Here is a 27,022-nt window from a genome sequence, read left to right on the forward strand (position 1 = left end):
TTTTTCTCATTTTGTCTGTCATAGTTGAAGTGTACCTGTGATGAAAATTACAGGCCTCTCTCATCTTTTAAGTGGGAGAACTTGCACAATTGGTGGCTGACTAAATACTTTTTTGCCCCACTGTAGGTGTCCAGATTAGTTTATGTTTAAACATAAGTAAGTGTGGGCCGTACTCTATATATTTTGTGCAATTGAGAACTTTGGGGTAATTCCCTGAGATCTGGATCTTGTCAGGGACCAGCTCTGCTATAGACCATGTGCTGTGGGTGACAGCAGGCACACGGCATCTGCGAAGAGCAGGCATTTAACCTCTGAATTGTGGTGACTAACACCAGGGACTCTCTCCCCGTCTGTCAGGGACTGAGCAGCTCCAAAATAATTGCCCTCCATCCGTCAAAACAGGGTGTGATGATTGGACTGGTTACAGGGTCGACGACACACACGGACCTGATCCGATATCCCCTCTGTCTCTTTTTTTCTCGCTCTCTCCTTCTGCAAGTGTAAGGTCAACACAGACAGTAGGAGAAGGAGGAGGAGGAGGATGAGAAGAGGGAAGGAGGGGAAGAGGTGGAGGAGAGAAGTAGGAGGAGAGAAGTAGGAGGAGAGAAGGAGGAGGAGAAGAGAAGTATGAGTGGAGGAGAGAAGGAGGAGTGGAGGAGGAGAAGAGGAGGAGGATATGAGGAGAGAAGGAGGAGTGTAGGAGGAGGAGAAGGAGAAGAGGAGAGGAGGAAGAGGAGGAGGAGTGGAGGAGAAGAAGAGGAGTTGATAAGGAAGAGTAGGAGGAGAGGAGGAGGAGGAGAGAAGGAGGAGTGGAGGAGAAGAGGAGGAGGAGGATATGAGGAGAGAAGGAGGAGTGGAGGAGGAGAGGAGAGAGGGAGGAGGAGGAGGAGAAGATGGGGAGGAGGAGGCGGAGGAGGAGAAGAAGAGGAGGAATGGAGGAAGAGGAGAAGAGGAGAGGAGAGGAGGCGAAGAGGAGGAGAGAAGGAGGAGCGGGAGAAGAGGAGGAGAGGGGCAGGAGGAGGACAGGAAGAGGAGGGGGAGAAGGAAGAGAAGAGGAGGAGGAGAGGAGGAGGAGTGGAGGGGAAGGAGAAGAGGGGGAGGAGGAGGAGGTGGAGAAGAGAGCAGGGGGAGAAGAAAAGGAGTAGGAGAGGAGGAGGAGGAGGAGGAGAAGAGAACAGGGGGAGAAGAAGAGGAGGAGGAGAAGAAGAGGAGGAGAGGAGGAGGAGAAGAAGAGGAGGAATGGAGGAAGAGGAGAAGAGGAGAGGAGAGGAGGCGAAGAGGAGGAGAGAAGGAGGAGGGGGAGAAGAGGAGGAGAGATGGAGGAGGAGGAGAAGAGTGGGAGGAGGAGGAGAAGAGGAGGAGAGGGGCAGGAGGAGGAGAGGAAGAGGAGAGGGGAGAAGGAGAAGAGGAGGAGGAAGAGAAGATGTGGAGGAGGAGTGGAAGAGAAGAGGAGGAGGAGGAGAAGAGAACAGGGGGAGAAGAAGAAGAGGAGGAGGACTAGGAGGAGGTGGTATTGAGTGTGAAGGCTGAGTCACAGATATGTAATAGATGTACCTTTTCAGTTGTTCTGTTCCCCGTCTTCCCTCATGTCGTTATGTTGCTAAAGACACCCATCACTCGGGTCCAGAGCTTCTTGTAAAAATGAATCTCCATTGTCTTTTGTCTGGAGAATGTTTGCCTCTCTGCCAACCATCAGCATCACTGTTTGAACAGGGATCTTCAGAAAACACATTGAATAGACTTTGTGGGATTGGGAAAGGAGACAATGAGACAGTTATGTTGCTAGGTATTGATGGACAAATATTTACAATGAGGTTGAGCACAGTTGGGTTCTGTTTGGAGACCCGTTAGTGAGACTCTGCATGTAAAGCATAAAGGTACACAGTTGCTAAGGGAACTCCCAAACGAAGTAAGACCTGGCCATTTTTTTTGTTTGTTTTAAATGTTTTAAACCAATGAGTGTAAAGAAAATACTAACTTAATGGACAGACAGACACTTTCATCCAGAGTGATTTACAGTAGAGAGAGAATACATTTTCACACCGGTCCCGCGTGGGAATCAAATCCACAACCCTATCGTTGCAAGCACCATTGAACCCACTGAGCCACGCTCTACCGACTGAGCCACTCCCAACCGACTGAGCCGCTCCCAACCGACTGAGCCGCTCCCAACCGACTGAGCCGCTCCCAACCGACTGAGCCGCTCCCAACCGACTGAGCCACAACAATAACGTTCTTTGTGAAGTTTTCAAGGGTTGTAATTGAAATTGTATTTGTTATTTTCGCTTGTTTATTTTTGTATTTAATTGTTTTTGAAGAAATGTATGGGGGAAGGGGGATGTCATGATTCTAGACCTGGAAATGTCATTCTGGAGGTGGTTTCTGACACCTAGTGTTTTAAGAATCCATTGAGCTCCTTGCTTAGGGAGGGATTTCCTCCCAAAGTCGAGAGAGAAGGCCCTATTGTCTTCTCCAGCCAGTAACAAGCTACTCTGTTTCAGTGGCTACCGGTTGGTTACCGTAAACAATTATTGCCATTTCTGTTGGCTACGTACGGGGAGGGTTTTACGATTAGCCACCGGTACTGTTGGGTTACCTTGGACAAATGTATCACGGCATGAGTCATGTGTCCAAAGGGGGAATAGTCCGTGCATACAGAAAATAATGGAACTGCAATTGAGGCACAAACAAGTACCCACTTCTTTGTCTCAACTAGGCCAATTAGGAAACATGCAAATTGATGTTGTACATGTACCTACAGTTGAAGTTGGAAGTTTACATACACCCTTAAACATAGTTTTTCACAATTCCTGACATTTAATCAAAGTCAAAATTCCCTGTTTTAGGTCAGTTAGGATCACCACTTTATTTTAAGAATGTGAAATGTCAGAACAATAGCAGAGAGAATGATTTGTTTCAGCTTTTATTTCTTTCATCACATTCCCAGTGGGTCAGAAGTTTACACACACTCAATTAGTATTTGGTAGCATTGCCTTTAGATTGTTGAACTTGGGTTAAACATTTCGGGTAGCCTTCAACAAGCTTCCCATGATAATTTGTGTGAATTTTGGCCCATTCCTCCTGACAGAGCTGGTGTAACGGAGTCAGGTGTGTAGGCCTCCTTGCTCGCACACGCCTTTTCAGTTCTGCCCACAATTTTCGAAAGTATTGAGGTCAGGGCTTTGTGATGGCCACTCCAATACCTTGCCTTTGTTGTCCTTAAGCCATTTTGCCACATCTTTGGAAATATGTTTGGGGTCATTGTCCACTTGGAAGACCCATTTGTGACCAATCTTTAACTTCCTGACTGATGTCTGGAGATGTCTCAATATATCCACATAATTTTCCAACCTCATGATGACATCTAGTGTGTGAAGTGCACCAGTCCCTCCTGCAGCAAAGCACCTCCACAACATGATGCTGCCACCCCCGGGTTTCACAGTTGGGATGGTGTTCTTCGGCTTGCAAGCCTCCGTCTTATTCCTCCAAACATAATGATGGTCATTATGGCCAAACAGTTCTATTTTTGTTTCATCAGACCAGAGGACATTTCTCCAAAAAGTATGATCTTTGTCCTCATGTGCAGTTGCAAACCGTAGTCTGGCTTTTTTATGGCGGTTTTTGAGCAGTGGCTTCTTCCTTGCTGAGCAGCCTTTCAGGTTATGTCGATATAGGACTCGTTTGACTGTGGATATAGATACTTTTCTACCTGTTTCCTCCAGCATCTTCACAAGGTCCTTTGCTGTTGTTCTGGGATTGATTTGCACCAAAGTACGTTCATCTCTAGGAGACAGAACGCATCTCCTTCCTGAGCGGTATGACGGCTGCGTTGTCCCATGGTGTTTATATTTGCAAATTTTGTTTGTACAGATGAACGTGGTACCTTCAGGCATTTAGAGACTGCTCCCAAGGATGAACCAGACTTCTGGAGGTCTACAATTTACTTTCTGAGGTCTTGACTGATTTCTTTTTATTTTCCCATGATGTCAAACAAGGAGGCAGTACGTTTGAAGGTAGGCCTTGAAATACACCCACAGGTACACCTCCAATTGACTCAAATTATGTCAATTAGCCTATCAGAAGCTTCTAAAGCCATGACATACTTTTCTTGAATTTCCAAAGCCGTTTAAAGGCACAGTCATCTTAGTGTATGTAAACTTCTGACCCACTGGAATTGTGATACAGTGAATTATAAGTGAAATAATGTGTCTGTAAACAATTGTTGCAAAAATGACTTGTGTCATGCAGAAAGTAGATGTCCTAACCGACTTGCCAAAACTATAGTTTGTTAACAAGACATTTGTGGAGTGGTTGAAAAACAAGTTTTAATGACTCCAACCTAAGTGTATGTAAACTTCCGACTTCAACTGTAATTGGGGTGGAATGGCTCCAAAATTCGATAAGGATAATGGTAAAATTGTGGCCGTAACTAGCAAAGGATCATGGTAGATGTACTTGTTTTCATCCTGCCTGAGAGAGTCAACCCAACGCTGCTAGAGAACATCAGCGTCAATTCCGGAAGCTTTGTGCATAAATAGTCAGGAACCCACTGTCACGACTTCCGCCGAAGTCGGTTCCTCTCCTTGTTCGGGCGGCGTTCGGCGGTCGACGTCGCCGGTCTTCTAGCCATCGTCGATCCACCTTTTCATTTTCCATTTGTTTTGTCTTGTCTTCCTGCACACCTAGTTTACATCGCCTACTAGTTTACATGTGTATTTAGCCCTCTGTTCCCTACATGTCTGGGTGGGGTATTTAGCCCTCTGTTCCCTACATGTCTGGGTGGGGTATTTAGCCCTCTGTTCCCTACATGTCTGGGTGGGGTATTGTTTATTTGTCGAGGTTGGCACGCTTCCGGCTGGTTTACATCTCATCATCATTACTATGTGTATTTAGCCCTCTGTTCCCTACATGTCTGGGTGGGGTATTTAGCCCTCTGTTCCCTACATGTCTGGGTTGGGTATTTAGCCCTCTGTTCCCTACATGTCTGGGTGGGGTATTTAGCCCTCTGTTCCCTACATGTCTGGGTGGGGTATTTAGCCCTCTGTTCCCTACATGTCTGGGTGGGGTATTTAGCCCTCTGTTCCCTACATGTCTGGGTGGGGTATTTAGCCCTCTGTTCCCTACATGTCTGGGTGGGGTATTTAGCCCTCTGTTCCCTACATGTCTGGTTGGTGTATTTAGCCCTCTGTTCCCTACATGTATGGGTGGGGTATTTAGCCCTCTGTTCCCTACATGTCTGGGTGGGGTATTTAGCCCTCTGTTCCCTACATGTCTGGGTGGGGTATTTAGCCCTCTGTTCCCTACATGTCTGGTTGGGATATTTAGCCCTCTGTTCCCTACATGTCTGGGTGGGGTATTTAGCCCTTTGTTCCCTACATGTCTGGTTGGGGTATTTAGCCCTCTGTTCCCTACATGTCTGGGTGGGGTATTTAGCCCTCTGTTCCCTACATGTCTGGGTGGGGTATTTAGCCCTCTGTTCCCTACATGTCTGGGTGGGGTATTTAGCCCTCTGTTCCCTACATGTCTGGTTGGTGTATTTAGCCCTCTGTTCCCTACATGTATGGGTGGGGTATTTAGCCCTCTGTTCCCTACATGTCTGGGTGGGGTATTTAGCCCTCTGTTCCCTACATGTCTGGGTGGGGTATTTAGCCCTCTGTTCCCTACATGTCTGGTTGGGGTATTTAGCCCTCTGTTCCCTACATGTCTGGGTGGGGTATTTAGCCCTCTGTTCCCTACATGTCTGGTTGGGGTATTTAGCCCTCTGTTCCCTACATGTCTGGGTGGGGTATTTAGCCCTCTGTTCCCTACATGTCTGGGTGGGGTATTTAGCCCTCTGTTCCCTACATGTCTGGGTGGGGTATTTAGCCCTCTGTTCCCTACATGTCTGGGTGGGGTATTTAGCCCTCTGTTCCCTACATGTCTGGTTGGGGTATTTAGCCCTCTGTTCCCTACATGTCTGGGTGGGGTATTTAGCCCTCTGTTCCCTACATGTCTGGGTGGGGTATTTAGCCCTCTGTTCCCTACATGTCTGGGTGGGGTATTTAGCCCTCTGTTCCCTACATGTCTGGGTGGGGTATTTAGCCCTCTGTTCCCTACATGTCTGGGTGGGGTATTTAGCCCTCTGTTCCCTACATGTCTGGGTGGGGTATTTAGCCCTCTGTTCCCTACATGTCTGGTTGGTGTATTTAGCCCTCTGTTCCCTACATGTCTGGGTGGGGTATTTAGCCCTCTGTTCCCTACATGTCTGGGTGGGGTATTTAGCCCTCTGTTCCCTACATGTCTGGTTGGTGTATTTAGCCCTCTGTTCCCTACATGTATGGGTGGGGTATTTAGCCCTCTGTTCCCTACATGTCTGGTTGGTGTATTTAGCCCTCTGTTCCCTACATGTCTGGTTGGTGTATTTAGCCCTCTGTTCCCTACATGTCTGGTTGGTGTATTTAGCCCTCTGTTCCCTACATGTATGGGTGGGGTATTTAGCCCTCTGTTCCCTACATGTCTGGGTGGGGTATTTAGCCCTCTGTTCCCTACATGTCTGGGTGGGGTATTTAGCCCTCTGTTCCCTACATGTCTGGGTGGGGTATTTAGCCCTCTGTTCCCTACATGTCTGGGTGGGGTATTTAGCCCTCTGTTCCCTACATGTCTGGGTGGGGTATTTAGCCCTCTGTTCCCTACATGTCTGGGTGGGGTATTTAGCCCTCTGTTCCCTACATGTCTGGGTGGGGGTATTGTTTATTTGTCGAGGTTGGCACGCTTCCGGCTGGTTTGTGTCGGGTTCTGTTTTATTACTCGTGCTTTGTGGCAGCCGGTACTTTGTACTTGGGTTTTAGGCTTTGTGCTGTGGGCATTTATTTTGTGACACGGTTGCGTTCTGCATTATGATTGCCTCTGGCTACACACACCTTCTCTGCCGAGAACAGATGTGTCACATGTTCTGTGGTTACATTGTTTAACGGATGTTAATTGCATTTACATTAATAAGAACATCTAGATATAGCTTATATTGTCTCATGTTTTTAGTTTGTTTGTGTATAAGACCTCATTTAATGATATTATCTCCCCATATCTCCCCATCCCCAGGCCTCTGTCATCCACCTAATCCCTAAGCTATTTATACATCCAATGACATCCCTGAAATTATTTTGCTGCGTAGATCATTTGATATTGCCTTCATTTTTGTCTAACTTCTGGTGATATAATAACAATCTGGTTCAGTTTGGCATTTGTCCTTGATATTGTATCTATTTCTAAAGTTAATGTATTTTAAAAAAAAACATACCAATACTCAGCTAATTGCATGTCTACAAAGGGTACCTGCAGATGCCATGAATTGTGGAGAATAGGGCTAATAGCTCAGCTTAATAATGTGGAGAATAGGGCTAATAGTTCAGCTTAATAATGTGGAGAATAGGGCTAATAGTTCAGCTTAATAATGTGGAGAATAGGGCTAATAGTTCAGCTTAATAATGTGGAGAATAGGGATAATAGTTCAGCTTAATAATGTGGAGAATAGGGATAATAGTTCAGCTTAATAATGTGGAGAATAGGGATAATAGTTCAGCTTAATAATGTGGAGAATAGGGCTAATAGTTCAGCTTAATAATGTGGAGAATAGGGCTAATAGTTCAGCTTAATAATGTGGAGAATAGGGCTAATAGTTCAGCTTAATAATGTGGAGAATAGGGCTAATAGTTCAGCTTAATAATGTGGAGAATAGGGCTAATAGTTCAGCTTAATAATGTGGAGAATAGGGATAATAGCTAAGTTTAATATTGTGGAGAATAGGGATAATAGCTAAGTTTAATAATGTGGAGAATAGGGCTAATAGCTAAGTTTAATATTGTGGAGAATAGGGCTAATAGCTAAGTTTAATATTGTGGAGAATAGGGATAATAGCTAAGTTTAATAATGTGGAGAATAGGGCTAATAGCTAAGTTTAATATTGTGGAGAATAGGGCTAATAGCTAAGTTTAATATTGTGGAGAATAGGGATAATAGCTAAGTTTAATATTGTGGAGAATAGGGATAATAGCTAAGTTTAATATTGTGGAGAATAGGGCTAATAGTTCAGCTTAATAATGTGGAGAATAGGGCTAATAGCTAAGTTTAATATTGTGGAGAATAGGGATAATAGCTAAGTTTAATAATGTGGAGAATAGGGATAATAGTTCAGCTTAATAATGTGGAGAATAGGGATAATAGTTCAGCTTAATAATGTGGAGAATAGGGATAATAGTTCAGCTTAATAATGTGGAGAATAGGGATAATAGTTCAGCTTAATAATGTGGAGAATAGGGCTAATAGCTAAGTTTAATATTGTGGAGAATAGGGATAATAGTTCAGCTTAATAATGTGGAGAATAGGGATAATAGTTCAGCTTAATAATGTGGAGAATAGGGATAATAGTTCAGCTTAATAATGTGGAGAATAGGGCTAATAGTTCAGCTTAATAATGTGGAGAATAGGGATAATAGTTCAGCTTAATAATGTGGAGAATAGGGCTAATAGTTCAGCTTAATAATGTGGAGAATAGGGATAATAGTTCATCTTAATAATGTGGAGAATAGGGCTAATAGTTCAGCTTAATAATGTGGAGAATAGGGATAATAGTTCAGCTTAATAATGTGGAGAATAGGGATAATAGTTCAGCTTAATAATGTGGAGAATAGGGATAATAGTTCAGCTTAATAATGTGGAGAATAGGGATAATAGTTCAGCTTAATAATGTGGAGAATAGGGCTAATAGTTCAGCTTAATAATGTCGAGAATAGGGCTAATAGTTCAGCTTAATAATGTGGAGAATAGGGATAATAGTTCAGCTTAATAATGTGGAGAATAGGGATAATAGTTCAGCTTAATAATGTGGAGAATAGGGCTAATAGCTCAGTTTAATAATGTGGAGAATAGGGCTAATAGTTCAGCTTAATAATGTGGAGAATAGGGATAATAGCTAAGTTTAATATTGTGGAGAATAGGGATAATAGCTAAGTTTAATAATGTGGAGAATAGGGATAATAGCTAAGTTTAATATTGTGGAGAATAGGGATAATAGCTAAGTTTAATATTGTGGAGAATAGGGATAATAGCTAAGTTTAATATTGTGGAGAATAGGGATAATAGCTAAGTTTAATATTGTGGAGAATAGGGATAATAGCTAAGTTTAATAATGTGGATAATAGGGCTAATAGCTCAGTTTAATAATGTGGAGAATAGGGCTAATAGCTAAGTTTAATATTGTGGAGAATAGGGATAATAGCTAAGTTTAATATTGTGGAGAATAGGGATAATAGCTAAGTTTAATAATGTGGAGAATAGGGCTAATAGCTAAGTTTAATAATGTGGAGAATAGGGCTAATAGCTAAGTTTAATATTGTGGAGAATAGGGATAATAGCTAAGTTTAATATTGTGGAAAATAGGGATAATAGCTAAGTTTAATAATGTGGAGAATAGGGCTAATAGCTCAGTTTAATAATGTGGAGAATAGGGATAATAGCTAAGTTTAATAATGTGGAGAATAGGGCTAATAGCTCATTTTTATAATGTGGAGTTTCGGGCCAATAGCCAAGTTTAATAATGTGCTACTAGACTGCAGGCTACTTAGATGCACTAGACCAGGACTAGTTGTACTGAACACAACATGCAACACTTTAAAGATTTTACTGAGTTACAGTTCATATCAGCAAATCAGTCAATTTAAATATATAAATAAATGCCCTAATCTATGGATTTTACATAACTAGGCAAGGGTGCAGCCATGTGTGGGCCTGGGAGGGCATAAGCCCACCCAATCAGAATGGCTATATTACAGACACAAATACTCCTCGGAAATGATTTCAGCTCACGAAACATGGGACCAACGCTGCATTTATAATTTTGTTCAGAGTAAATTTAAACGGCCTTGCCTATAACCACCTCATATGGGATGAAACAAGATCGAGGCAAAGAACACCGGTGTGTGAATAATTCAATAGTCTTTATTACAGCATCCCGCCTGTAATGAAATGTCACAATAAAACCCATCCTTCAAAACATTGCCGTTGGGTGACTGTGTTTAATGTCCATGTGCTTTATTGCTGCTCCCCCACACCCCAATTCCCTGACAAAGACTGTCATTATGTTGTCTCTCTTCATTCTTCTAACCAGCTCTAAACTCTTAAGCCTTCCTAAATCATTGCCCCCCACCATGACCAGGATGTCAGAAGCAGGCTGTTGCAGGAGCTGCCTTCTGAATTTTGGAAGGATGTCCAGCACATGTCTACTTCTCCAAACAACAACAAGACTGTGGCATCCAGCCTGAGGTTTACTCAGGAATGCGCCCTTCGTTCAGCTCGGCAAAAACCAGACTGGAACCCAACTCTCTACATCCTTTTCACTGTAATGAACATTTTGGGACCACATTACATGTCTCTTTCTTGGCTACATTGCATATGAAAATGTAATTTTTGGCATGAGATGGTTCTTAAAATAATGCCATAGTTCTGCTTGTCATGAAAAATAAGACGACCAAATGAAGTTAGCGAAATCGATCAGGTATTCCCATAACCTGCATTATCATGCAGTAACCTGGATGCTAGCCTACTGTTAAACCTTTGCAACAGTTGATTTGAATGCGTTACCTAGAACCTAGTCAACTCAGTATTGGAAAATAAAATGGACGGCTAAAATTAACTCTGAAAATCTGATTAGACCAGTGGTCACCAACCTGTCGATCGCAATCGACTTGTCGATCTCCATGGCATTTCTAGTCGATCTCCATGGTATTTCTAGTCGATCTCCATGGCATTTCTAGTCGATCTCCATGGCATTTCTAGTCGATCTCCATGGTATTTCTAGTCGATCTCCATGGCATTTCTAGTCGATCTCCATGGCATTTCTAGTCCATCTCCATGGCATTTCTAGTCGATCTCCATGGTATTTCTAGTCGATCTCCATGGCATTTCTAGTCGATCTCCATGGCATTTCTAGTCGATCTCCATGGCATTTCTAGTCGATCTCCATGGCATTTCTAGTCCATCTCCATGGTATTTCTAGTCCATATCCATGGCATTTCTAGTCGATCTCCATGGCATTTCTAGTCGATCTCCATGGTATTTCTAGTCGATCTCCATGGCATTTCTAGTCGATCTCCATGGCATTTCTAGTCCATCTCCATGGCATTTCTAGTCGATCTCCATGGCATTTCTAGTCCATCTCCATGGTATTTCTAGTCGATCTCCATGGTATTTCTAGTCGATCTCCATGGCATTTCTAGTCGATCTCCATGGTATTTCTAGTCGATCTCCATGGTATTTCTAGTCGATCTCCATGGCATTTCTAGTCGATCTCCATGGCATTTCTAGTTGATCTCCATGGCATTTCTAGTTGATCTCCATGGCATTTCTAGTCGATCGCCAAACATTTCTGTAAAAAAAACAAATGATAAATCCTTGTGTTCCTATTTTTTTATTAGTCTGGGGCTGTTGGTGGGTGCAGCCAATTCAGCTGCCCTGCGCCGGGTGGGCAAACTGGTGCCATTTCATGGTCTTTTTTAAGGAATATTTCACATTCTTTGTTCATAGGAGTAACAACATGAATTTGTGCATAAGGCAGAAATAATGAGCTGCGACTCCAGTTTCGCCATCAGCTGTCCCTTGTTGGTCAGTGTCAGTGGAGGAAAGGGAGAGCGGAGGGATGTTGAGAGACAGATCCTGAGTCTGCTACTCTCTCCCCCTCTGCTGAGACTGACCCTCAGTCTGCTGCTCTCTCCCTCTGCTGAGACTGACCGTCAGTCTGCTGCTCTCTCCCTGTGCTGAGACTGACCATCAGTCTGCTGAGGTTGACTCTCAGAGGTTGACTCTCACCATTTGACTACGAGGGCTTCACGTCAGGGCTATCAGACTTTGACCATCAGAGGTTGACTATCAGAAGTTGACTCTCAGAGTTTGACTATCAGAATTTGACTCTCAGTGTTTGACTCTCAGACTTTGACCATCAGAGGTTGACTATCAGAAGTTGACTCTCAGAGTTTGACTCTCAGAGTTTGACTCTCAGTGTTTGACTAATATATAAAATATTAACGTGTCTCGAAAGGCACCCTATTCCTCATGAAGTGCACTACTTTTACTAGGAGCACTGGTTAAAAATAATACACTATATAGGGAATAGGATGCCATTTGGGAGACACACCTTGAATACGTAATGCTTTCCCCATCTTGCCTGTGATGATGCTTAATACATAACATACAGAGAGAGAGAGAGAGAGAGAGAGAGAGAGAGAGAGAGAGAGAGAGAGAGAGAGTGATAGAGAGAGAGAGAGAGAGAGAGAGAGAGAGACGTGTCTGTACAGATGTAGGATCTTGCTTTGAGCCAGTTTCCCACAGCATGAAAATAATCCTGCAGCTACAGGAAATGTGAATTATTATGTGGGTCAACTATGAAGCCACCCAGCAAACCAAAATGGGTTCTGTGAAAGTCCCCAGAACGTTCGTTAGGTCGCGGCAAATGCTCTCATGACACAAAATAATCTGTCCAGTCGTGCTGATGACTGTAGAATGTTTGTATAAAACATTCACCTGATGTTGAAAGAACGTTCCCAGAAGACATTTACTCTGTTCTTTAAAAGGTTCCCAGAACACATTTAATCTGTTCTTTTAAAGGTTCCCAGAACACATTTAATCTGCTCTTTAAAAGGTTCCCAGAACACATTTAATCTGCTCTTTAAAAGGTTCCCAGAATGTTTGATTAGGTTGTAGAAACACTCTGGTAAGCACATTGTGGTGACATTACAAAAGATATGGTCCCCAAAACACAAAAACCGTCCAGTTGTGCAGATGATTTTACAATGTTTTATTTTAGGGTGCAAAAAATACATTTCACCTGACATTGAAGGTACATTCCCATAACACATTTAATCTGTTCTTTAAAAGGTTCCCAGAACACATTTAATCTGTTCTTTAAAAGGTTCCCAGAACACATTTAATCTGTTATTTAAAAGGTTCCCAGAACACATTTAATCTGCTCTTCAAAAGGTTTCCAGAACACATTTAATCTGTTCTTTAAAAGGTTCCCAGAACACATTTAATCTGTTCTTTAAAAGGTTCCCATAACACATTTAGTCTGTTCTTTAAAAGGTTCCCATAACACATTTTGTCTGTTCTTTAATAAAGGTTCCCAGAATGTTTCGTTATGTTGTTGGAACAGTCTAGTGGGAACGTTGTGGGGACATCACAAACAATTTGTAGGCAAAACCGTTCAGATGCTACAGACCTTTTCATTAGAAGACAGATTTTTAGGATGTCTCATGGTCTGACAAACACTGCTGTGTTCTCTAGCTTAAAATGGCTGTTTGTTTTGTAACAGATTGTTGAAGCGTGCTCTATTATTTCATATTATGAGAATCAGAGACAGAGTGAAGACGTGCAATGAGAACGAAAGAGCTAGTCCTGTTTTGTAAAGCATATTGATTTGAAATTAGCACATTTTTCTTTCATACTTTATGAAAAGCGTGCCCAAAGTAAACTGCCTGTTACTCAGGCCCAGAAGCTAGGATATGCATATAATTGGTAGATTTGGATAGAAAACACTCAAGAGTTCCTAAACCTGTTAAAATAGTGTCTGTGAGTGTAACAGAACTTATATGTCAGGCAAAAACCCGAGGACAAACCATCAAAAAAAAAGATTCAGCCTACCACTGTTTTCAATGGCTGTCATGTTTATTATGAGGCGAAAACCTCCCAGATTGCATTTCCTAGGGCTTCCACTAGATGTCAACTCTCTTTAGAAAGAGTTTCAGGCTGGTTTTTGAAAAAAATTTGCTAGAATTTAAAAGTTTTCTAAGTGGTTCCCATTTTGGCTGTAGTGTATAAATGCTTGTGGATGAGAACGCGTTCTTTGTTGTTTATATCCGGTGGAGACTATAACGATCATCCGTCTTAAATTGTATTGTTTATTTACTTATTAGGGTACCTGAGGTATGATTATGAACGTTGTTTGACTTGTTTGGAGAAGTTTACTGGTAACGTTTGGGATTCATTTTGTAGGAGGGAAACCGGGGGATTATTGAATGAAGTGCACCAGCTAAAGTGCACCAGCTAAATAGTTTTTGAAAGTTTTTATAAAGAAGGCCTTTATTGAACAAAAGGACCATTTGTGATGTAGCTGGGACCTTTTGGAGTGCCAACAGAAGAATATCTTCAAATGTAAGGTATTTATTTTATTGCTATTTCTGACTTTCCTGGTGCACCTGCCTGGTTGAAAAATGTTTTTAATGCTTTTGTGTGCGGGGCGTTGTCCTCAGATAATCACATGGTTTGCTTTCGCCATACAGCTTGAAATCTGCCACAGCTGCTGGGTTAACAAGAAGTTAAGCTTTATTTTGATGTGTGACACTTGCATTTTCATGAATGATAAATATGACTATTTCTGTCATTTGAATTTTGCGCTTTGCAATTTCCCCGGGATGTTGTCGAGGTGCTAGCGGAACGCCTGCGCCAGAAAGGTTTTAAGGGCTCGTAAGTAAGCATTTTCACGGTAAGATCTACACCTGTTGTTTTCGGTGCATGTGACATACATATTTTGATTTGACCTTTTGACAAGAGCACCAAGAGTAAGGGAATCGGGTGCCATTTTGGTACACAGACATTAGTTTGTTGTGTGTTGAGCAGGATATGAGGGAGACCACGTGTCTCACAATGTAACGTTTGGAAACAATATTGACTGACTCCTGTTTTTCATAATCATCAGAACTAATATAAATTGTATTATAATTAAAAATTATTATAAATTATATTTTATATTATTATATTATAAATTATAAATTGATGATAATATCGATCATGACTGGTGCTACAACTGGTATTGTTCCTCAAGATTTGAAAATAGCCAAAACTATTCCCCTCTTTAAATCTGGGGATGTCAAATATTTTATAAATGATGGCCTTAATATCTGTACTACCATGTTTTTCTTAAATCCTGAAAAATGTAGTGTGTAAGAGAATGTTGAACCATTTAAATCAACACTGTATTCTATATGAGCACTAATATGGTTTTTGTAAAAACTCACATCTTTTGTAACTTGTGGATAAAATCTTCACAGCCCTGAACAACAATGAAAACGCTCTTGGCATCTTTTGAGATTTATCCGTTTGACACGGTTGATCATTAAATATGACTTTCTATATTGTATTGTTACTGTTAACATTATTATATAATTGGCAAGTTTAGTTATGTTTATGTTAGAGAACAATGTGTTTCTGCAAACGGCTCAAACTTACACAAATTACTCATCATACAAAATACATTTGTAAGACTGGCCACCACCTCTAACAGGCTCTGTCTGCATTTTCTGTTTAAAAACAAACACTCAATATCTCTTTCTAATGATGACATTAATGTACGCCAATTATACACGTTCATCTACAGATACTCATACTTCTCAGACAGTTTACCTATACCCTTCAATGGATTCTTCCAGGTTAATACTAACTACTCAGTAATCTAACACATGAAGACTGGGGATCAGCCTGATGAACCCAACTACTCAGTAATCTCCTCCATGAAGACTGGAGGTCAGCCTGATGAACCAAAATACTCAGTAATCTAACACATGAAGACTGGGGATCAGCCTGATGAACCAAACTACTCAGTAATCTCCTCCATGAAGACTGGAGGTCAGGCTGATGAGCCAAACCACTCAGTAAACTCCTCCATGAAGACTGGGGGTCAGCCTGATGAGCCAAACTACTCAGTAATCTCCTCCATGAAGACTGGAGGTCAGCCTGATGAGCCAAACTACTCAGTAATCTCCTCCATGAAGACTGGAGGTCAGCCTGATGAGCCAAACTACTCAGTAAACTCCTCCATGAAGACTGGAGGTCAGGCTGATGAGCCAAACCACTCAGCAATCTCCTCCATGAAGACTGGAGGTCAGCCTGATGAGCCAAACTACTCAGTAAACTCCTCCATGAAGACTGGAGGTCAGGCTGATGAGCCAAACCACTCAGTAATCTCCTCCATGAAGACTGGAGGTCAGCCTGATGAGCCAAACCACTCAGTAATCTCCTCCATGAAGACTGGAGGTCAGCCTGATGAGCCAAACCACTCAGTAATCTCCTCCATGAAGACTGGAGTTCAGCCTGATGAGCCAAACCACTCAGTAATCTCCTCCATGAAGACTGGAGGTCAGCCTGATGAGCCAAACCACTCAGTAAACTCCTCCATGAAGACTGGAGATCAGCCTGATGAACCAAACTACTCAGTAATCTCCTCCATTAAGACTGGAGATCAGCCTGATGAACCAAACTACTCAGTAATCTCCTCCATGAAGACTGGAGGTCAGCCTGATGAGCCAAACTACTCAGTAATCTCCTCCATGAAGACTGGAGGTCAGGCTGATGAGCCAAACCACTCAGTAATCTCCTCCATGAAGACTGGAGGTCAGCCTGATGAACCAAACTACTCAGTAAACTCCTCCATGAAGACTGGAGGTCAGCCTGATGAACCAAACTACTCAGTAAACTCCTCCATGAAGACTGGAGGTCAGCCTGATGAACCAAACTACTCAGTAAACTCCTCCATGAAGACTGGAGGTCAGCCTGATGAACCAAACTACTCAGTAATCTAACACATGAAGGAACACACTGGAATATGCACACACAAACACACACACACACATACACATACTGTACACACACACCTTTTCTTTGGCACATTTTTCAGATCAAACACGAACACTATATTTTCAAAACAACAATAAAAAATAAAAAACTGAGAACACTTTTAAGGGCCCTTATCTTATGTTCATAAAGTTTGATGTTTCATTGTTGGGTTTTAACACATCTTTCAACCCAGAGTCATTCAAGCAAAATCCTATTTTTCTGTCAAATACCATGAGAACGTTAAGTTTAGTCTGCAATACATCAGATAATGATGGGCTCACCATTTAGTCAATACAATACACACATTTCAAAACTGTTGTTTTATGACTTGATGCAGTGAACAAGTGGCTTTGCAAATCACTAGGTAATAAATACTAGGTACAATATATATATATATAGGAGCTTTTTTTCCTTTGCCGATCAGCCGCACACAAGCCTAAGATCACCATGTGTAATGCGAAGCGTTGGCTGGAGTTCAGCTGCCAGCTGAACACTACCTGTCCCAATGCATAGCGCCAACTGTAAAGTTTGCTGGAGGAGGAATAATGGTCTGGGGCTGTTTGTCATGGTTCGGGCTAGGCCCCTTAGTTCCAGTGAAGGGAAATCTTAATGCTACAGTATACAATTAAATTCTAGACGATTCTGTGCTTCCAACTTTGTGGCAACAGATTGGGGAAGGCCCTTTCCTGATTTTGCATGACAATTCCCCCGTGCAGAAAGTGAGGGCCATACATAAATCTTTTGTCAAGATCGATGTGGAAGAACTTGACTGGCCTGCACAGAAACTTGACCTTAACCCCATCAAACACCTTTGGGATGAATTGGAATGACGACTGCGAGCCAGGCCTAATCATCAGTGCCTGACCTCACTAATGCTCTTGTGGCTGAATGGACGCAAGTCCCTGCAGCAATGTTCCAACATCTAGTGGAAAGCCTTCCCAGAAGAGTGGAGGATGTTATAGCAGCAATGTTCCAACATCTAGTGGAAAGCCTTCCCAGAAAAGTGGAGGTCTGTTATAGCAGCAGAAGGGGGGGACCAACTCCATATTAATGTCCCTGATTTTGTAATGAGTTGTTGGATGAGCAGGTTTCCACATACATGTAGTGTATATAGAATGGGTTAGGATGCCTGGATGCTAACGGCTGAGTCATCTACAATGTCAGCTCATGCCAGAACATTTTAGACCAATACTTCAGTGTCCATTTTTGAGGGAATAACAGGAAGTGACAGAAAGGTCCTTTCTGCCCAATACAACTAAAAAGGTAATGTCATTTCTCTTGCTGTGAGAGGGTAGTGTCATGGTTCATTTTCGGGACGCGTAGAAGACACAAGACATTAATATGGACATGACAGAGAGTCCTCCATGCATTCAGGCAGCCAGGCTCAGAAGAGGCATTTGATTGGATTACATTTGAGACACTGCATCACAAACAATCATCTGGACCACCAATCCATAGAGAGAGGCTCGGACGAAATTCTCTCTCTCTCTCTAACGCCCCTTGATCCACCTCATCAAACAGAGCACAACATCTCCTGAAAGCCCCATGTCAGGATGAAAAGCCTAAGATTCCCCAATCTGTAGTAGGCTATCTAGACCTTCAGTCTTGCTGCCACTAGACCCTCTTGACCCACCACTTTAACAGACCCCTGTCGCTGTATACAGTTCTTCCTGGTCTTGGCTACTTGGCTACTTGGCTACTCCTGACAGGTTTTAACAGGACTACCAGGGGCGGCATGGGACAAAAATTCTGTCCTGGCATTTCAGCCCCACGGGCCCACTTTCTGTCTTTTTATCAGGTACTGCAGGAATGTCTACCAATGGCCCATCTTTTTTGGGGAGACATTACATTGGTCACTCAAAATATTTATAATATATAAAAAGTTCTCACTTTAGATTAGAGACTGCAAAAAATACTTTACTAATGATTTGCAAATGGTTTACTAATGTAGTGATGAATGGTTAAAGTAAAATATTAGGCTACATGTTCAATCAAAAACACAGAGTAGGAGAGAGAGAGACTTCCTGTTCCTTAATGTTGTAGCTGTATATTAAAGACAGTGGCTACATTAAGGAACTTGCAGTCTCTCTCTCTCTCTCTCTCTCTCTCTCTCTCTCTCCGTCTCTTCTCTCTCTTCTCAGTCTCTCTCTCTCAGTCTCTCTCACTCTTAGTCTCTCTGTCTCTCTCTCTCTCTCTCTCTCTCTCTCTCTCTCTCAGTCTCTCTCTCAGTCTCTCTCTCAGTCTATCTCTCTCTGTCTCTCAGTCTCTCTCTCTCAGTCTCTCTCTCTCTCAGTCTCTCAGTCTCTCAGTCTCTCTCTCTGTCTCTCTCTCAGTCTCTCTCTGTCTCTCTTTCTGTCTCTCTCAGTCTCTCTCTCTCTCAGTCTCTCTCTCTCTCTCTCTCTCTCTCTCTCTCTCTCAGTCTCTCTTTCTGTCTCTCTCAGTCTCTCTCTCTCTCTCTCTCTCAGTCTCTCTTTCTGTCTCTCTCAGTCTCTCTCTCTCTCTCTCTCAGTCTCTCTTTCTGTCTCTCTCAGTCTCTCTCTCTCTCAGTCTCTCTCTCTCTCTCTCTCTCTCTCTCTCTCTCTCTCAGTCTCTCTCTGTCTCTCTCTCTCTCTCTCTCTCTCTCAGTCTCTCTTTCTGTCTCTCTCAGTCTCTCTCTCTCTCTCTCAGTCTCTCTTTCTCTCTCTCTCTCTCTCTCTCTCTCTCTCTCTCTCTCTCTCTCTCAGTCTCTCTTCTCTGTCTCTCTCAGTCTCTCTTTCTCTCTCTCTCAGTCTCTCTCTCTCTCTCTCTCTCAGTCTCTCTCTCTCTCTCTCTCAGTCTCTCTTTCTGTCTCTCTCAGTCTCTCTCTCTCTCTCTCTCAGTCTCTCTTTCTCTCTCTCTCAGTCTCTCTCTCTCTCTCTCCTCTGTTTTCTTTTATTGAATTCAATATTCAACCTTCTGTGTTAGTCAACGGGACTAGTTTATGTGGACGCATATAGATTTCCAGCTTCATTTCACATTCGCCGCGCTTGAAGTGACGGGCCTTTCAGCGAATTAAATAAGCAGGAGGTAGGAGGTAGGCGGGACTTTCCAGCCTTCAATCGGCGGGGGGGGGGGGGGACTATGTAATGTCATCGGACCATGCCCCACGGAGCGTGAAGTCACGAGCTCTGCTGGTCGACTACTGCGTAGCAACCTAGCGGTGCCAAAAGCCCTGGTCTGACCTGGCCTATGCAAATGATGATCTCCAGAATGGCCATTTTGGCTTTAAAACATGATCCCAAAAAGAATCATTTAAAAGTTTCTACAAATCAAAATATTTAATTAAATACTGATCCATTCTGAGTAGAACAGAGGATGACATAGTGGAGAACAGAGAATGACAGAGTGGAGAACAGAGGATGACAGAGTGGAGAACAGAGGATGACAGAGTGGAGAACAGAGGATGACAGAGTGAATAACAGAGGATGACAGAGTGAATAACAGAGGATGACAGAGTGGAGAACAGAGGATGACAGAGTGAATAACAGAGGATGACAGAGTGAATAACAGAGGATGACAAAGTGGAGAACAGATGATGACAGAGTGAATAACAGAGGATGACAAAGTGGAGAAGTGTCACGATCGTCTGTAGAATAAATGGACCAAGGCGCAGCGTGCGTAGAGTTCCAAATGTTTAATAAATGAAACTCACCAAAACAATACGGAACAAAATGAACGTGAAGCTATGCAGTGCTCACAATCAACACTACATAAACAAGATCCCACAACAAACAGGTGGGAAAAGGCTGCCTAAATATGATACCCAATCAGGGACAACGATAGACAGCTGCCTCTGATTGAGAACCATACCAGGCCAACATAGAAATAACAAAACTAGAATGCCCACCCTAGTCACACCCCGACCTAACCCACAATAGAGAATAAAGGATCTCTAAGGTCAGGGCGTGACAAGAACAGTTGATGACAGAGTGGAGAACAGAGGATGACAGAGTGGAGAACAGAGGATGACAGAGTGGAGAACAGAGGATGACAGAATGGAGAAGAGAGGATGACAGAGTGGAGAACAGAGGATGACAGAGTGGAGAACAGATAATGACAGAGTGAGGAACAGAGGATGACAGAATGGAGAACAGATGATGACAGAGTGGAGAACATAGGATGACAGAATGGAGAAGAGAGGATGACAGAGTGGAGAACAGAGGATGACAGAATGGAGAACAGAGGATGACAGAATGGAGAACAGAGGATGACAGAATGGAGAAGAGAGGATGACAGAATGGAGAAGAGAGGATGACAGAGTGGAGAACAGATGATAGAGTGGAGAACAGATGATAGAGTGGAGAACAGATGATAGAGTGGAGAACAGATGATAGAGTGGAGAACAGATGATGACAAAGTGGAGAACATAGGATGACAAAGTGGAGAAAAGAGGATGACAGAGTGGAAAACAGAGGATGACAGAATGGAGAAGAGAGGATGACAGAGTGGAGAAGAGAGGATGACAGAATGGAGAAAATATGATGACAGAAAGGAGAAAAGATGATGACAGAGTGGAGAACAGATGATGACAGAGTGGAGAACAGAGAATGACAGAGTGGGGAACAGATGATGACAGAGTGGAGAACAGATGATGACAGAGTGGAGAAAAGAGGATGACAGAATGGAGAACAGAGGATGACAGAATGGAGAACATATGATGACAGAGTGGAGAACAGATGATGACAGTGAGGAACAGAGAATGATAGAGTGGAGAACAGATGATGACAGAGTGGAGAAGAGAGGATGACAGAAAGGAGAAAAGAGCATGACAGAATGGCCATGGAGATGAAAGTTTGAGATCATATTGTGTTTGAAGTATCAATTTGTATGCAATTATAATTTAATACATTTTAAATTCCACTCTCACATGACTGAGAACATTTTTGCTCGAGATAAAATGTGTTTTTAATTGATATAGTCTAATATAGTGGTCACCAACCTTTTCTGAGTCCAGATCACTTTCTGAGTCAAAATGCATGCCGAGATCTACCGCTCGGATTTAAAAATAAATAAAACATGACTTAAAAAAACATAAGACAATGCAACATTAAACGATTAAAAACAAACCTCACTGCTTACTGCACACAATGAGGTTTGTGCAGTAAGCTACAGGCCCAATACATTATCACAGCATATTGGCTTTGCTTGAATTGACCTGCCAATGCATTGTTGTTTGGTAAAACATTTTAAACTATTATTTCAAAGTTTGAGGTGGGCTATATGATCACACTGACTGAGGGTCAGTAGGCTATATGATCACACTGACTGAGGGTCAGTAGGCTATATGATCACACTGACTGAGGGTCAGTCTCAGCAGAGGTAGGCTATATGATCACACTGACTGAGGGTCAGTCTCAGCAGAGGTAGGCTATATGATCACACTGACTGAGGGTCAGTCTCAGCAGAGGTAGGCTATATGATCACACTGACTGAGGGTCAGTCTCAGCAGAGGGAGAGAGCAGCAGACTGATGGTCAGTTTCAGCAGAGGTAGGCTATATGATCACACTGACTGAGGGTCAGTCTCAGCAGAGGGAGAGAGCAGCAGACTGATGGTCAGTTTCAGCAGAGGTAGGCTATATGATCACACTGACTGAGGGTCAGTCTCAGCAGAGGGAGAGAGCAGCAGACTGATGGTCAGTTTCAGCAGAGGTAGGCTATATGATCACACTGACTGAGGGTCAGTTTCAGCAGAGGTAGGCTATATGATCACACTGACTGAGGGTCAGTCTCAGCAGAGGTAGGCTATATGATCACACTGACTGAGGGTCAGTCTCAGCAGAGGGAGAGAGCAGAAGACTGATGGTCAGTTTCAGCAGAGGTAGGCTATATGATCACACTGACTGAGGGTCAGTCTCAGCAGAGGTAGGCTATATGATCACACTGACTGAGGGTCAGTTTCAGCAGAGGTAGGCTATATGATCACACTGACTGAGGGTCAGTCAGCAGAGGGAGAGAGCAGCAGACTGATGGTCAGTTTCAGCAGAGGTAGGCTATATGATCACACTGACTGAGGGTCAGTCTCAGCAGAGGTAGGCTATATGATCACACTGACTGAGGGTCAGTCTCAGCAGAGGTAGGCTATATGATCACACTGACTGAGGGTCAGTCTCAGCAGAGGTAGGCTATATGATCACACTGACTGAGGGTCAGTCTCAGCAGAGGTAGGCTATATGATCACACTGACTGAGGGTCAGTCTCAGCAGAGGTAGGCTATATGATCACACTGACTGAGGGTCAGTCTCAGCAGAGGTAGGCTATATGATCACACTGACTGAGGGTCAGTCTCAGCAGAGGTAGGCTATATGATCACACTGACTGAGGGTCAGTCTCAGCAGAGGTAGGCTATATGATCACACTGACTGAGGGTCAGTCTCAGCAGAGGTAGGCTATATGATCACACTGACTGAGGGTCAGTCTCAGCAGAGGTAGGCTATATGATCACACTGACTGAGGGTCAGTCTCAGCAGAGGTAGGCTATATGATCACACTGACTGAGGGTCAGTCTCAGCAGAGGTAGGCTATATGATCACACTGACTGAGGGTCAGTCTCAGCAGAGGTAGGCTATATGATCACACTGACTGAGGGTCAGTCTCAGCAGAGGTAGGCTATATGATCACACTGACTGAGGGTCAGTCTCAGCAGAGGTAGGCTATATGATCACACTGACTGAGGGTCAGTCTCAGCAGAGGGAGAGAGCAGCACTGACTGAGGGTCAGTCTCAGCAGGTAGGCTATATGATCACACTGACTGAGGGTCAGTCTCAGCAGAGGTAGGCTATATGATCACACTGACTGAGGGTCACTGAGGGTCAGTCTCAGCAGAGGTAGGCTATATGATCACACTGACTGAGGGTCAGTCTCAGCAGAGGTAGGCTATATGATCACACTGACTGAGGGTCAGTCTCAGCAGAGGTAGGCTATATGATCACACTGACTGAGGGTCAGTCTCAGCAGAGGTAGGCTATATGATCACACTGACTGAGGGTCAGTCTCAGCAGAGGTAGGCTATATGATCACACTGACTGAGGGTCAGTCTCACTGACTGAGGGTCTCAGCAGAGGTAGGCTATATGATCACACTGACTGAGGGTCAGTCTCAGCAGAGGTAGGCTATATGATCACACTGACTGAGGGTCACTGACTGAGGGTCAGTCTCAGCAGAGGTAGGCTATATGATCACACTGACTGAGGGTCAGTCTCAGCAGAGGTAGGCTATATGATCACACTGACTGAGGGTCAGTCTCAGCAGAGGTAGGCTATATGATCACACTGACTGAGGGTCAGTCTCAGCAGAGGTAGGCTATATGATCAGCACTGACTGAGGGTCAGTCTCAGCAGAGGTAGGCTATATGATCACACTGACTGAGGGTCAGTCTCAGCAGAGGTAGGCTATATGATCACACTGACTGAGGGTCAGTCTCAGCAGAGGTAGGCTATATGATCACACTGACTGAGGGTCAGTCTCAGCAGAGGTAGGCTATATGATCACACTGACTGAGGGTCAGTCTCAGCAGAGGTAGGCTATATGATCACACTGACTGAGGGTCAGTCTCAGCAGAGGGAGAGAGCAGCAGACTGATGGTCAGTTTCAGCAGAGGTAGGCTATATGATCACACTGACTGAGGGTCAGTCTCAGCAGAGGTAGGCTATATGATCACACTGACTGAGGGTCAGTCTCAGCAGAGGTAGGCTATATGATCACACTGACTGAGGGTCAGTCTCAGCAGAGGTAGGCTATATGATCACACTGACTGAGGGTCAGTCTCAGCAGAGGTAGGCTATATGATCACACTGACTGAGGGTCAGTCTCAGCAGAGGTAGGCTATATGATCACACTGACTGAGGGTCAGTCTCAGCAGAGGTAGGCTATATGATCACACTGACTGAGGGTCAGTCTCAGCAGAGGTAGGCTATATGATCACACTGACTGAGGGTCAGTCTCAGCAGAGGTAGGCTATATGATCACACTGACTGAGGGTCAGTCTCAGCAGAGGTAGGCTATATGATCACACTGACTGAGGGTCAGTCTCAGCAGAGGTAGGCTATATGATCACACTGACTGAGGGTCAGTCTCAGCAGAGGTAGGCTATATGATCACACTGACTGAGGGTCAGTCTCAGCAGAGGTAGGCTATATGATCACACTGACTGAGGGTCAGTCTCAGCAGAGGTAGGCTATATGATCACACTGACTGAGGGTCAGTCTCAGCAGAGGTAGGCTATATGATCACACTGACTGAGGGTCAGTCTCAGCAGAGGTAGGCTATATGATCACACTGACTGAGGGTCAGTCTCAGCAGAGGTAGGCTATATGATCACACTGACTGAGGGTCAGTCTCAGCAGAGGTAGGCTATATGATCACACTGACTGAGGGTCAGTCTCAGCAGAGGTAGGCTATATGATCACACTGACTGAGGGTCAGTCTCAGCAGAGGTAGGCTATATGATCACACTGACTGAGGGTCAGTCTCAGCAGAGGTAGGCTATATGATCACACTGACTGAGGGTCAGTCTCAGCAGAGGTAGGCTATATGATCACACTGACTGAGGGTCAGTCTCAGCAGAGGTAGGCTATATGATCACACTGACTGAGGGTCAGTCTCAGCAGAGGTAGGCTATATGATCACACTGACTGAGGGTCAGTCTCAGCAGAGGTAGGCTATATGATCACACTGACTGAGGGTCAGTCTCAGCAGAGGTAGGCTATATGATCACACTGACTGAGGGTCAGTTTCAGCAGAGGTAGGCTATATGATCACACTGACTGAGGGTCAGTCTCAGCAGAGGTAGGCTATATGATCACACTGACTGAGGGTCAGTCTCAGCAGAGGGAGAGAGCAGCAGACTGAGGGTCAGTCTCAGCAGAGGTAGGCTATATGATCACACTGACTGAGGGTCAGTCTCAGCATAGGTAGGCTATATGATCACACTGACTGAGTGTCAGTCTCAGCAGAGGTAGGCTATATGATCACACTGACTGAGGGTCAGTCTCAGCAGAGGTAGGCTATATGATCACACTGACTGAGGGTCAGTCTCAGCAGAGGTAGGCTATATGATCACACTGACTGAGGGTCAGTCTCAGCAGAGGGAGAGAGCAGCAGACTGATGGTCAGTTTCAGCAGAGGTAGGCTATATGATCACACTGACTGAGGGTCAGTCTCAGCAGAGGGAGAGAGCAGCAGACTGATGTTCAGTTTCAGCAGAGGTAGGTTATATGATCACACTGACTGAGGGTCAGTCTCAGCAGAGGTAGGCTATATGATCACACTGACTGAGGGTCAGTCTCAGCAGAGGTAGGCTATATGATCACACTGACTGAGGGTCAGTCTCAGCATAGGTAGGCTATATGATCACACTGACTGAGTGTCAGTCTCAGCAGAGGTAGGCTATATGATCACAATGACTGAAGGTCAGTCTCAGCAGAGGTAGGCTATATGATCACACTGACTGAGGGTCAGTCTCAGCAGAGGGAGAGAGCAGCAGACTGAGGGTCAGTCTCAGCAGAGGGAGAGAGCAGCAGACTGAGGGTCAGTCTCAGCAGAGGGAGAGAGCAGCAGACTGAGGGTCAGTCTCAGCAGAGGTAGGCTATATGATCACACTGACTAAGGGTCAGTCTCAGCAGAGGTAGGCTATATGATCACACTGACTGAGGGTCAGTCTCAGCAGAGGTAGGCTATATGATCACACTGACTGAGGGTCAGTCTCAGCAGAGGTGGGCTATATGATCACACTGACTGAGGGTCAGTCTCAGCAGAGGTAGGCTATATGATCACACTGACTGAGGGTCAGTCTCAGCAGAGGTAGGCTATATGATCACACTGACTGAGGGTCAGTCTCAGCAGAGGTAGGCTATATGATCACACTGACTGAAGGTCAGTCTCAGCAGAGGTAGGCTATATGATCACACTGACTGAGGGTCAGTCTCAGCAGAGGGAGAGAGCATCAGACTGATGGTCAGTTTCAGCAGAGGTAGGCTATATGATCACACTGACTGAGGGTCAGTCTCAGCAGAGGGAGAGAGCAGCAGACTGATGGTCAGTCTCAGCAGAGGGAGAGAGCAGCAGACTGAGGATCAGTCTCTGCAGAAGGAGAGAGCAGCTGACTGAGGGTCAGTCTTTGCAGAGGGAGAGAGCAGCAGACTGAGGGTCAGTCTCAGCAGAGGGAGAGAGCAGCAGACTGAGGGTCAGTCTCAGCAGAGGGAGAGAGCAGCAGACTGAGGGTCAGTCTCAGCAGAGGGAGAAAGCAGCAGACTGAGGGTCAGTCTCAGCAGAGGGAGAGAGCAGCAGACTGAGGGTCAGTCTCAGCAGAGGGAGTGAGCAGCAGACTGAGGGTCAGTCTCAGCAGAGGGAGAGAGCAGCAGACTGAGGGTCAGT

Source organism: Oncorhynchus clarkii, chromosome 9 (assembly GCF_045791955.1).
Source record: "Oncorhynchus clarkii lewisi isolate Uvic-CL-2024 chromosome 9, UVic_Ocla_1.0, whole genome shotgun sequence".
Classification (NCBI taxonomy): Eukaryota; Metazoa; Chordata; class Actinopteri; order Salmoniformes; family Salmonidae; genus Oncorhynchus; species Oncorhynchus clarkii.